This window comes from Bubalus bubalis, chromosome 10, assembly GCF_019923935.1.
Source record: "Bubalus bubalis isolate 160015118507 breed Murrah chromosome 10, NDDB_SH_1, whole genome shotgun sequence".
NCBI classification, from domain to species: domain Eukaryota; kingdom Metazoa; phylum Chordata; class Mammalia; order Artiodactyla; family Bovidae; genus Bubalus; species Bubalus bubalis.
This window is the reverse complement of record NC_059166.1, coordinates 81,709,541-81,724,279: the sequence shown is the minus strand read 5'-3', so window position 1 is coordinate 81,724,279 and position 14,739 is coordinate 81,709,541.

Here is a 14,739-nt window from a genome sequence, read left to right as displayed (position 1 = left end):
TATTTCCTCTTAACAACAATCTTATGGTCCTACTGTTATCATTCCTGTGTTACAGATAAGCACACAGATCCCTAGAGAGGTTAAGTGACTGACTGCTACAGCTGGAATGTAGTAGCCTGAGCTCTTAATCATGCACTATAGGGCTTCCCAAGTGGTCCAGGGGTAAAGAATCCACCTGCCAATGTAGGGGACACAGGCTCGATCCCTGGTCTGGGAAGATCCCACATTCCACAGGGCAACTAAGCCCGTGCACCACAGCTACTGAGCCCCCACTCTAGAGTCTGCGAGCCGCAGCCACTGAACCTGTGCCCCTTTAGCTGTGCTCCACAATAAGAGACAACATCATGGTGATAAGCCCGCACACTGCAACCAGCAAGTAGCCACTACTCTCAGCAACTAGAGAACGTCTGCGCATATTTGGCAAAACAAATACAATTATGTAAAGTTTAAAAATAAAATTAAATTAAAAAAATAAATAAAAATAAAGACCCAGCACAGCCAAAACTAAATTTTTAAAAAACATGCACTGTAACCATGTTTTTTAAACATTTATGGTTATGTTTCACCGTAGGAAATAACTTTATTATCATTTTCTCTTTTTTGAAGTGGAGTTGACATTTTGTTTCAGGTACACAACATAGCCATTCGATATTTATATACATTACAGAATGATCACCACGATAAGTCTAGTTACCATCTGTCACTACACAAAGATATTGCACTATTATTGACTAGATTCCCTGTGCTGTACATTACATCCCCCTGACTTGTCTGTTTCATAACTGAAAGTCTGTACTTCTTAATCTCCTTCACCTATTGCACTCAGTCCAGCACCCCTCTCCCATCTGGCAATCACCAGTTCATTCTCGGTATCTATGACTCTTTCTTTCTTCTTCTCTTTTTTCTTTTCCATTGTGGTTTGAGGACTTTCTTTCATTGTTTATGTTTCTTCTATTTTTTGTGTATCTGTGTGTGTGTGTGTGTATATATATATATATATATATATATATATGTCAATGTAAGTTGATGGTGCTTAAGTTCAAGTATATGTTAAAATTATTATGTTTTTACTATCCTCCCACATTTTATGTTTTTGACATTATATTCTATATCTTCTTTTTTCTATCACGTAACTATTTTAGATACAGATGATTTTACTAATTTTGTCTTTTAATCTTCATACTAGCATTTTGGTTTATTCACTACCTTTACTATATGTTTGCCTTTACCAGTGAGATTTTTTTCCCCTCATAATATTCTTGTTTCTAGTTATGTTTTATTTTTTTCCTGTTTAAAGAAGTCCCTTTATCATTTCTTGTAAGACAGTTTAGTAGTGATGAACTCCTTTAGCTTTTGCTTGTCCTGGAAACTCTTTCTCTCTCACTCAGCTCTGAATGATAACTTTGCCAGGTAGAGTATTCTTGGTAATAAGGTGGTTTTTTTTTTTTTTTTTTTCTCTCTCAGCACTTTGAGTATATCCTGCCAGTCCCTTCTGACCTGTAAAGTTTCTGCTGAAAAATCAGCTGATAGTCTTCTGGGGGTTCCCTTGTATGTAACTGGGCTTCCCTGGTCGCTCAGATGGTAAGGAATCCTCCTGCAATGTGGAACACCTGGGTTCGATCCCTGGGTCAGGAAGATTCCCTGCAGAGGGAATGGCAATCCACTGCAGTATTCTTGCCTGGAGAATTCCATGGACAGAGGAGCCTGGCAGGCTACAGTTCATCCTGTTGCAAAGAGTCAGACATGACAAAGAAAATTTCACTCTTTATGTAACTAGTTGTTTTTCTCTTGCTGCTTTTAAGATTCTTTATCTTTGGATATAACATTTTAGTTATAGTGTGTTTGGTGTGATTCCCTTCAGGTTCATCTTGTTCGGGACTCTCTGTGCTTCTTGGACTTGGATGTCTGTTTCTTTTGCTAGATTAGGAAAGTTTTCCACCATTATTTCTTCAAATAGATGTTCTGTCCCTTTCTGTCTCTCTTCTGGAATGCTTGTAGTGCAAATGCTAGTGTGCTTGATGTTGTCCTAGACAGGCCCTTAAACTATCCTCATTTTTAAAAATTCTTTGTTTTGCTGTCCTGATCAGGAGATTTCCACCTGTCTTTCAGATTGCTCACCTGTTCTATTGTATCCTCCAATCCACTATTGGTTCCTTTAGTGTATTTTTCATTTCTGTTAATGTATTATTCAGTGCTAATTGGTTCTTCTTAATACATTCTATCTTTCTGTAGGTATTCTCACTGAGTTCATCTGTTCTTCCTCTGAGTTCAGCGAGCGTTTTTATACCTGGTATTTTGAACTTTTTATCTGGGAAATTGCTTGTCTCCCTTTTGTTGAGTTCTTTTTCATGGGGGTTGTCTTGTCCTTTCCTGTGGAAGGTATTTCAAATGGCCTCGTGTAGGTGGTGCCCCGGGGGGGAGTGGCCAGTGGTGCAGTCCCCTCTGGTCTCTGGAGACAGGTGCTCTAGGGGTGTCCCTTGTGTGGGCTGCACGTGCACTCTTGTTGTGGTTCTGCGGAGATTGCTACAGATGTGCCGGTTGGCAGAGCTGGTCCTAACCCAGCTGAGAGGACTAGCTGTGGCTATGGTGGGTATGTTGGTGTGCAGGGCTGGTCGCCAGGAGTGGGTGTGGCTTTGGAGGGGCACTGGTGCCAGCTGGGGCTATCTGCTGGCTGGGGTAGGCAAGAGCTGCTCTGGAGGAGCAGGCCAGGTGGGTTGGGTGGGGCTGATACTCAGGGGGAATGCCTGGGTGGTGGGCACGGTGTTAGCCAGGTTGCTAGAGGGTGACAGAAGGTACCTGCCAGTGCTAGCCCAGCGAGGTGAAAAAAGTGAAAGAAAAATAGGGCCTGCCAGCACTTCCATTCCTGGGGAAAGCTCCATCAGACCCAGCCACTCTGGCACACACCCTGAAATTAGTCAGTGAATCTTCTCATATGATCTGGACACTGAGTCAAGTCACTGCCTCTGTGCTGGGACTCTGAGCAAGTGTGTTTGTGCATGAGCCCTTCAAGAGCAGAATTTTGGCTTCCCACAGCCATCCCTCTTTACCAGACATACTCCATGCTGGGTCTCTAAGTCAGATGGGATGGGGGTTCATCTTCCTGTTTCAGGTCCCCTGGGAGCTTGGGAGCCCAACATGGGGCTCAGAGCCCTTGCTCCCTAAGGGACCCCTGTAGTTGTGATCCCTCCCACTTGTGGGTCACGCACCAGGGGTGTGTTTTCTGACTAGACTACATCTCTGTCCTTCCTACTTGTCTTGATATTGTCCTTTCTTTATTTCTGTAGTTGTGGAAAATCTGTTCTGCTTGTCTTCAGGTTGTTCTTAGAGATAGCTTTTCTGTAGGTATAGTGTGTGTCAACGGGAGGAGATGAGCTAAGAGTCTTCCTATTCTACCAGGCTGAACCTGAACAAGCGCTAGGAAGTAACTTTACATTGTAAACCAATAGAAGGAGTTTTTAAAAATAGTATCTACCCCAACAATGGGGAACACCTCTCAGTATTTTCCCTTTTATTTTATTTCAGTCTGCTTTTAATAAATGCTGGTTGGGACTCAGTGAATTTATTTTATGACTCAGTAAATAGGTTGTGCCCTCAGTTTTCCAAACAGTCCACTAATTATGCTGCTTCATAAACAGAGGAGCCTGGGAGTCATAAAGAATCTACACTGGAATAGAAAGGAGGCTGAAGTTGGCTTCTCCCTCATTTCCTGTACATCCTTCAATCCCCAACCGTGCTCACTTAAGCAAACAGTCAGCAGGGAAAGGTCAAGGAGAAAAGGAAGAATTGATCTGCTGAAATGTCCTAATTTCTCTTCAGTTGTTTTTTTTCTTCCATTATACCAACCAAATTATGCTTGGACTATTTTAATAGAGAATAAAAAACATCATTCAAAAACCCAATTCCCTTGAACCCTAGAATAATGGCTTTTTTTTAAACTAATGAAACATGCAAACTGTTGTCAAGGCCATTAATAGTCTCAATTTTTAATCTCTGAGATGATGGAACATTAAGGTTTCCATGGCAGCAGCTTCCAACTGTTGGGGGATCCCAGGCTTTCAGCTGTGTGACAATTAGGGTAAAGCATTGCTGAGACTTCTCAGTGTCTCTGTGTCTTCATTATGCAGGATTCAGTATTTTTAAAAGCATTACCATGATGTATTAGATTTAGGAGCTTGGCATGTTGGTACCTATCCTGGGAAAAGACAGTTATTTCTTGCAGCCTATCACCATGAGCTGCCTGACACACTTGGAGGGATGATCTAGATAGGATCATTATCTTTGGTGTTTGGCTTATAAATTAATAAATGTCTTGGTGAATTCAATTATACACAGTTTGTGTTCCAGGAATCTAATCATTTTTGATGAAGACAAAAATCTAAGAACAAGACCATCTCTAGTGTTCATATGTCAAAAGGCTGAAGTAAGCATGTGAAGCCTAGCTATTTGATAGAAGCTAACAAGATTTTTGGATTAAGCGTAGCTCAAGGAAGAGAGACACACCAAGAGAGCAGCAAAACCAAATCTGAATATTTGAGTTACAATTAGCTGCTTTCTTTTTATTTTTTTAAATTATTTTAATTAGAGGCTAATTACTTTATAACATTGTGGTCGTTTTTGCCACACATTGACATGAATCAGCCGTGGGTGTACATGTGTCCCCCATCCTGAAGCACCCTCCCCATCCCATCCCTCTGGGTTGCCCCAGTGCACCTGCTTTGAGTGCCCTGCATAGAACTTGGACTGGCCATCTATTTCACATATGGTAATATACATGTTTCAATGCTATTCTCTCAAATCATCCCACCCTCACCTTCTCCCACAGAGTCCAAAAGTCTGTTCTTTACATCTGTGTCTCTTTTGGTGTCTCGCATATAGGGTTGTCACTACAATCTTTCTAAATTCCGTATATATATACTTTATTAGTGTTTTTCTTTCTGACTTCACTGTATATAATAGGCTCCAGTTTCATCCACCTTATTAGAACTAATTCAAATGCATTATTTTTAATAACTGAGTAATATTCCATTGTGTATATGTACCACAGCTTTCTTACCCATTTGTCTGCCAAGGGACATCTAGGTTGCTTCCATGTCCTAGCTATTGTAAACAGTGCTGTGATGAACATTGGGGTACACGTGTCTCTTTCAATTCTGGTTTCCTCCGTATGTATGCCCAACAATGGGATTGCTGGTTGTATGACAGTTCTATTTCCAGTTTTTTAAGGAATCTCCACACTGTTCTCCATAGTGGCTGTACTAGTTTACATTCCCACCAACAATATAAGAGGGTTCCCTTTTCTCCACACCCTCTCCAGAATTTATTGTTTGTAGACTTTTTGACAGCAGTCATTCTGACCAGCGTGAGATGGTACCACATTGTGGTTTTGATTTGCGTTTCTCTGATAAATGAGTGATGTTGAGCATCTTTTCGTGTTGTTAGCCATCTCTGTGTCTTCTTTGGAGGAATGTCTGTTTAGTTCTTTGGCCCATTTTTTGATTGGGTCATTTATTTTTTGGGAATTGAGCTGCATGAGCTGCTTGTATATTTCTGAGATTAATTCTTTGTCAGTTGCCTCATTTGCTATTATTTTCTCCCATTCACCTTGCTTATAGTTTCCTTCATTGTGCAAAAGCTTTTAAGTTTAATTAGGTCTCATTTGTTTATTTTTGCTTTTATTTCCATTACTGTGGGAGGTGGGACATATTCTCATGCCACTGATCATATGATAACAGTAATAGAGCTAGTTCTACCTCTGTTAATTTGAAGGGCATGGTTGAAGTTACTTTCATAAAAAAGGTGGGGGTGGGAAGAAGGAAGACAAATAGAAGGCAGGGGGCAGGTTGGATTACTCCCATCTTTCAAATAAGAGAAAACGTACCAGGAACTCAAATGTTGCTTATATAAATTATAGAAGTCACACCCAATACCCTATGAGGTAAGTTATCAATGATTCCATTTTATTAATGAGGTGACAGAAGCTCAATGAGATTGTGAAAAAACCAATTCTCTGTTAACCAAGCCTATTTCTGTTTTCTCTTGGTCATATACACTCAGAGATAGATTATACTTCTTACCTGCCTTGCAATTATAATTGAGATCACACAAGTTCTGGCCAGGGAAATTAAGGCAGAAATAATAGGGTCTCTCCTCCCATCGGTTTTCTGGATGTTGGTGCTTAAAATGACCTTGTGAGCCACGTGTTGAAGGTGGAGATGCAATCTTCATTCTGGTTCTCTAAATGGCTATGTGGACTAGATCTCCCTGAAGACCACACTGGAATGTGATGAAAACAATAATGTACTTTTAATGCTTTAAGTCATTGAGATTTTCATGTTGGGATTCTTATTGAAAATCAACAGAGGTGTCAATTATCCTGTCTAATATAGAAATCAATACCTTGATGCAGGGTGCTACTGTAACACAAACCTAAAATATATGGCATTATATATGTGGAATATATATATATTAATCTATATTATCTAATATCAGATGTCAGAGGGATGGAAACTGATGTTATACTGTAGGAAAAACATTTGGGGAACTTTTATAGTAACGTGGAAGACAAACCATGTGCCCACTGAAGTGGCCTTTCTGGAGAAACTGGTTGGAAAAAAAGAATGGATTAGTGTGTGCTGGTGACCTTGGCTGAGTTTGGCATGGCAGAAAAGAAAAAGATGTACATAGGAGAGAATTGGACGGTTTCTAGAAATTTGGTCAATGGTGAAAAAGCCAACTGCCTCTACAACCAATTTTAAGATTTGAGAATTTAAGAATAAAAGTGTCTTTGAACCAAAGAGACCATTAAAACTTCATCTCACAACAAAGTCAAATTAAGAATATGACCTTCCCTCTTGAGATTAATAGCTTCAAAAAATTCATCATTTAGGTGCAGGAGATAGGTTTGGGGAAGGATAAAGGGGAAGCCAAGAAATAATATAAATTTGGGTATCATACCAACTAAAGAATTTGTCATGAGCTTACTGGAATGTGGAATGACTGAAAGATAATGGATCAGGAGCTGATTAAGTTTCTAAAGGAATTTTATTACCAAAGAAACCATGAACATAGACGCATAAAATCTCTGACTTTTTGTGACTTAAAATAATCCTTGGACATTTAATTATCCAAATGCAGGGAGTGCTACAACTTCTAATGGAAAGTACCAAAAGCCCCTTTCAGATGTGGATAAGGGAGAGAAAGAAAAAGTGAGAATCCCCTAGGAAATGGATCCAGAGGCCGTGGACTTCCTCCCAAAGAGCAAAGTAAAGTTCAGTCACAGGATAACAAGGGACCTCTTCTATTGCCACCACAGAAAAACTTCGTAACGCCAGCCCCATGGGATTCTATCATTGCTCTGCATCAGTAACTGCTATGTCGTCTTCTTCCCCTTTTCAGAATAAGTGTTTATTGTGGCTACCCTCCCCCTGCCCCACCACTGTCTGGTGTCTTTAGTGTCAAAGTCACCCCAGACCACCACACCAGCCGAGGTCCTAGACCTTCAGTGGATGCAGTGGCTGGCTGGGGACTCTGGTCCCCAGGTATACTCTGGACTGTATACCCTTGGGGGAGTGTGTAAGTGCGACCCAAGTTTAGGAGGAAGAGTCAATAGATATTGGTGATCAAATAGGGGCATTAAGGCAAAGACAATGCCATATGTTCACTAAACATATTTCCTTCTCCTCCTGGGCACACAGTCCAGCCTTCCTCAATCAATAGGGTCATTCAGCTGAGTTCCAACTAAAGGAATATGGACAGAAATTGATGTATACACCACATCCAGGCCTTGCCCATAAAATCTATGGCATGATTTCCTACTTTCTCTCTCCCCCACTATTGCTACTTGGATGTCAACAACTAGAATACACTTTATAGAGTTCCACGCTGAAGATGGAAGACACTTTATCAACCTGGGTCCTTGAAGGAATGAATGGAGAAGAGTACCCCCTAACCTCATTTCTCTCCAACACACAGTGGACCACACAAGAATTTTTATAGCAGAGGGAGGAGCTAAGATGGTAGAGGAGTAGGACGGGGAGAACACTTTCTCCCCCACAAACTCATCAAAAGAACATTTAAACGCAGAGTAAATTCCACAAAACAACTTCTGAATGCCGGCAGAGGACATCAGGCACCCAGAAAAGCAACCCAAGTCTTCGAAAGGAGGTAGGAAAAAATATAAAAGACAAAAAAAGAGACAAAAGAGGGAGGGATGGAGTTCCGTCCTGGGAAGGGAGTCTTAAAGAGAGAGAGGTTTCCAAAAACCAGGAAACCTTCTCACTGCCGAATCTGTGCCAAGCCTTGGAAGCACAGAGGGCAACATAACAGGGAGGAAAAATAAATAAACAATTAAAACCCACAGATCGCGAGCCCTACGGTAACTCTCCCAGCAGAGAAGCAGCGCAGACGCCTGCACAGGCCACTAGCAAGCGGGGGCTGGGCAGGGAGGCGCGGCGCGGGCTGCATCGCTTAGAGTAAGGATCTGGCCTGAATACCCTGAGCACTATCTGAGCGAAATAATTTGGGCTAGCAAACCAGACTGTGGGATATCTACCACGCGAAAAGCCAGCCCTAACCTAAGACACCGCCAGGCCCGTGCATGGAACAAAGGACTGAACAGAGATAGCTGGCTGCAGACCATCCCTCTCCGGTGACAGGCAGCCAGAGCTGGAAGGGGGCAATCACAGCCCCAGAGAGACATTATCTATAAAACTGTAAGCAGGCTTCTTTGCTAACTAAAACCTCTTGGGGGTCTGGACGGTCAACATCTGCCTGAGAAGGTGTGCCAGTTGTACACCTTCTAACCCTAACCCTAACCCTAGATAACTGAGCGGCTGGGAGGCGATAAGTCACAGCAATCATGCTTGCTAAACACCTCATCACATGAGCTGCTCGGACCTGGGAAGGGCACAAAATGCAGGCCCAACCGAGTCTGCGCCTCTGAGGACTACTCGAGTGCCTGAACCTGAGCGGCTTGGACCTGGGAGGTGCAGGCAGCCCAGGGCTGGCCACGGATGGTTCCCGGCAGAGCAACCTAGAGCCTGAGCAGTGTGGGCAGGGAGGCCACACACGCTGTGAGCGGGGGCAGACCCAGTGTGGCTGAGGCACTGCGAGCACGTGCCAGTGTTATTTGTTTGCAGCATCCCTCCCTCCCCACAGCGTGAATGAACAAGTGACCCTTAAAAAAAAAAAAAAAAAAAGTGTCCTCCACCATCCCCTTTGTGTCAGGGCAGAAACCAGACACTGAAGAGACCAGCAAACAGAAGAAGCTATAACAGAGGGAACCGCCTTGGAAGCTACAGGCAATAGATTAAAACCCTGTGGTTAGTACCGACTACATAGGAAGGGGCCTATAGATCTTGAGAAATATAAGTTGGACCAAGGAACTAGCCAAAAATGAACTGAACCCACAATACTCACAACAAAACCAGAGAAAGTCCTAGATATATTTTAACTATTTTTACGATCATTCTTTCTTTTTTTTTAATTTAAAAAAAAAAATCTTAAGTCCTCTATTATTCCTTTAATTTTCACTTTTATAACCTATTACTTTGCAAAAAAAAAAAAAAAAGACCCTTTTTTTTTAAGCAAACTTCATATACACATTTTTTATAATTTTTTTGACCTTGGTTTTTTTTTTCTTCTTCTTTTCTTTAACATTATATTTTTGAAATTCCAAACTCTACTTTAGATTTTTAATTTTAGCTTTTTGGTATTTGTTATCAATTGTGTACCTATAGTTTTTTTTATAATTTCTGTGACTTTTTTTTTTCTTCTCTCTGTTTCTTTCTCTCTTCTTTTATATAACATTGTATATCTGAAATTCCAAACTCTATTCTAGATTTTTAATTTATGCTTTTTGGTATTTGTTATCAAATTTGTACCTGTATTTTCTTTATAATTTTTGTGACTTTGTTTGTTTTTGTTTGTTTGTTTTTCTCTCTTTCTTTTTCTTCTTCTTTTTTTTAACATTGTATTTTTGAAATTCCAAACTCTACTCTAGATTTTTAACTTTTGTTTTTTAGTAATAGTTATCAATTTTGTTCCTATATTTTCTTTTTTTTTTTTTTTAAATTTTATTTTATTTTTAAACTTTACATAACTGTATTAGATTTGCCAAATATCAAAATGAATCCGCCACAGGTATACATGTGTTCCCCATCCTGAACCCTCTTCCCTCCTCCCTCCCCATTCCATCCCTCTGGGTCGTCCCAGTGCACCAGCCCCAAGCTTCCAGTATCGTGCATCGAACCTGGACTGGCAACTCATTTCATACATGATATTTTACATGTTTCAATGCCATTCTCCCAAATCTTCCCACCCTCTCCCTCTCCCACAGAGTCCATAAGACTGTTCTATACATCAGTGTCTCTTTTGCTGTCTCGTACACAGAGTTATTGTTACCATCTTTCTAAATTCCATATATATGCGTTAGTATACTGTATTGGTGTTTTTCTTTCTGGCTTACTTCACTCTGTATAATAGGCTCCAGTTTCATCCACCTCATTAGAACTGATTCAAATGTATTCTTTTTAATGGCTGAATAATAGTCCATTGTGTATATGTACCACAGCTTTCTTATCCATTCATCTGCTGATGGACATCTAGGTTGCTTCCATGTCCTGGCTATTATAAACAGTGCTGCGATGAACATTGGGGTACTCGTGTCTCTTTCCCTTCTGGTTTTCTCAGTGTGTATGCCCAGCAGTGGGATTGCTGGATCATAAGGCATGTCTATTTCCAGTTTTTTAAGGAATCTTGTTTGTTTTGTTTTTTCTCTCTTTCCTTTCCTTCTTCTTTTTTTTAACATCGTATTTTTGAAATTCCAAACTCTACTCTAGATTTTTAATTTTTGCTTTTATGTATTTGTTACCAGTTCTGTACCTTTAAGAACCCAATCTTCAGTACCCATTTTTCACTAGGGAGCGAGATTACTGGCTTGACTGCTCTCTCTCCCTTTGGACTCTCCTTTTTCTCCACCAGGTCACCTGTGTCTCCTCCCTAACCCCTCTCTACTCTACCCAACTCTGTGAATTTCTGTGTGTTCCAGATGGTGGAGAACACTTAGGGAACTGATTACTGTCTGGATCTGTCTCCCTCCTTTTCATTCCCCCCTTTTATCCTCCTGGCCACCTCTGTCTCCTTCCTCCTTCTTCTCTTCTCTGTATAACTCCGTGAACATCTCTGAGCGGTCCAGTTGTGGAGTGCACATAAGGAAGTGACTACTGGCTAGCCCACTCTCTCCTCTGTTGATTCCACCTCATCTCATTCGGGTCACCTCTAACTCCCTCCTCCCTCTTCTCTTCTCCATGTAACGCTGTGAACCTCTCTGAGTGACCCTCACGGTAGAGAAACTTTACATCTTTAACGTAGATGTTTTATCAATGGTGCTGTATAGAAGGAGAAGTTTTGAAACTACTGTAAAAATAAGACCAATAACTGGAAGCAGGAGGCTTAAGTCCAAACCCTGACTCCAGGGAACTTCTGACTCCAAGGAACATTAATTGACAGGAGCTCATCAAATGCCTCCATACCGACACTGAAACCAAGCACCACACAAGGGCCAACAAGTTCCAGGGCAAGACATACCAAGCAAATTCTCCAGCAACAAAGGAACACAGCCCTGAGCTTCAAGATACAGGCTGCCCAAAGTCACCCCAAAACCACAGACATCTCATAACTCATTACTGGACACTTCACTGCACTCCAGAGAGAAGAAATACAGCTCCACCCACCAGAACATCGACACAAGCTTCCCTAACCAGGAAACCTTGACAAGCCACCTGTATAAACCCACACACAGCGAGGAAACGCCACAATAAAGAGAACTCCACAAACTGCCAGAATACAGAAAGGACACCCCAAACTCAGCAATTTAAACAAGATGAAGAGACAGAGGAATACCCAGCAGGTAAAGGAACAGGATAAATGCCCACCAAACCAAACAAAAGAGGAAGAGATAGGGAATCTACCTGATAAAGAATTCCGAATAATGATAGTGAAATTGATCCAAAATTCTGAAATCAAAATGGAATCACAGATAAATAGCCTGGAGACAAGGATTGAGAAGATGCAAGAAAGGTTTAACAAAGATCTAGAAGAAATAAAAAAGAGTCAATATATAATGAATAATGCAATAAATGAAATTTAAAACACTCTGGAGGCAACAAATAGTAGAATAACAGAGGCAGAAGATAGGATTAGTGAATTAGAAGATAGAATGGTAGAAATAAATGAATCAGAGAGGACAAAAGAAAAACAAATTAAAAGAAATGAGGACAATCTCAGAGACCTCCAGGACAATATTAAACACTACAACATTCGAATAATAGGGGTCCCAGAAGAAGAAGACAAAAAGAAAGACCATGAGAAAATACTTGAGGAGATAATAGTTGAAAACTTCCCTAAAATGGGAAAGGAAATAATCACCCAAGTCCAAGAAACCCAGCGAGTCCCAAAGAGGATAAACCCAAGGCGAAACACCCCAAGACACATATTAATCAAATTAACAAAGATCAAACACAAAGAACAAATATTAAAAGCAGCAAGGGAAAAACAACAAATAACACACAAGGGAATTCCCATAAGGATAACAGCTGATCTTTTAATAGAAACTCTTCAAGCCAGGAAGGAATGGCAAGACATACTTAAAATGATGAAAGAAAATAACCTACAGCCCAGATTATTGTACCCAGCAAGGATCTCATTCAAGTATGAAGGAGGAATCAAAAGCTTTTCAGACAAGCAAAAGCTGAGAGAATTCTGCACCACCAAACCAGCTCTCCAACAAATACTAAAGGATCTTCTCTAGACAGGAAACACAAAAACGGTGTATAAATTCAAACCCAAAACAATAAAGTAAATGGCAACGGGATCATACTTATCAGTAATTACCTTAAACGTAAATGGGTTGAATGCCCCAACCAAAAGACAAAGACTGGCTGAATGGATACAAAAACAAGACCCCTATATATGTTGTCTACAAGAGACCCACCTCAAAACAGGGGACACATACAGACCGAAAGTGAAGGGCTGGAAAAAGATTGTCCGTGCAAATAGGGACCAAAAGAAAGCAGGAGTAGCAATACTCATATCTGATAAAATAGACTTTAAAACAAAGGCTGTGAAAAGAGACAAAGATGGTCACTACATAATGATCAAAGGATCAATCCAAGAAGAAGATATAACAATTATAAATATATATGCACCCAACACGGGAGCACCGCAGTATGTAAGACAAATGCTAACAAGTATGAAAGGAGAAATTAACAATAACACAATAATAATGGGAGACTTTAATACCCCACTCACACCTATGGATAGATCAACTAAACAGAAAATTAACAAGGAAACACAAACTTTAAACAATACAATAGACCAGTTAGACCTAATTGGTATCTATAGGATATTTCATCCCAAAACAATGAATTTCACCTTTTTCTCAAGCGCACATGGAACCTTCTCCAGGATAGATCACATCCTAGGCCATAAGTCTAGCCTTGGAAAATTCAAAAAAATAGAAATCATTCCAAGCATCTTTTCTGACCACAATGCAGTAAGATTAGATCTCAATTACAGGAGAAAAACTATTAAAAATTCCAACATATGGAGGCTGAACAACACACTGCTGAATAACCAACAAATCACAGAAGAAATCAAAAAAGAAATCAAAATTTGCATAGAAACGAATGAAAATGAAAACACAATAACCCAAAACCTGTGGGACACTGTAAAAGCAGTCCTAAGGGGAAAGTTCATAGCAATACAGGCACACCTCAAGAAACAAGAAAAAAGTCAAATAAATAACCTAACTCTACACCTAAGGCAACTAGAAAAGGAAGAAATGAAGAACCCCAGGGTTAGTAGAAGGAAAGAAATCTTTAAAATTAGGGCAGAAATAAATACAAAAGAAACAAAAGAGACCATAGCAAAATTCAACAAAGCCAAAAGCTGATTCTTTGAAAGGATAAATAAAATTGACAAACCATTAGCCAGACTCATCAAGAAACAATGGGAGAAAAATCAAATCAATAAAATTAGAAATGAAAATGGAGAGATCACAACAGACAACACAGAAATACAAAGGATCATAAGAGACTACTATCAACAATTATATGCCAATAAAATGGACAACGTGGAAGAAATGGACAAATTCTTAGAAAAGTACAACTTTCCAAAACTGAACCAGGAAGAAATAGAAAATCTTAACAGGCCCATTACAAGCACAGAAATTGAAACTGTAATCAAAAATCTTCCAGCAAACAAAAGCCCAGGTCCAGATGGCTTCACAGCTGAATTCTACCAAAAATTTAGAGAAGAGCTAACACCTATCCTGCTTAAACTCTTCCAGAAAATTGCAGAGGATGGTAAACTTCCAAACTCATTCTATGAGGCCACCATCACCCTAATACCAAAACCTGACAAAGATCCCACAAAAAAAGAAAAGTACAGGCAAATATCACTGAAGAACATAGATGCAAAAATCCTTAACAAAATCCTAGCAATCAGAATCCAACAGCACATTAAAAAGATCATACACCAGGACCAAGTGGGCTTTATCCCAGGGATGCAAGGATTCTTCAATATCCGCAAATCAATCAATGTAATACACCACATTAACAAATTGAAAAATAAAAACCATATGATTATCTCAATAGATGCAGAGAAAGCCTTTGACAAAATTCAACATCCATTTATGACAAAAACTCTCCAGAAAGCAGGAATAGAAGGAACATACCTCAA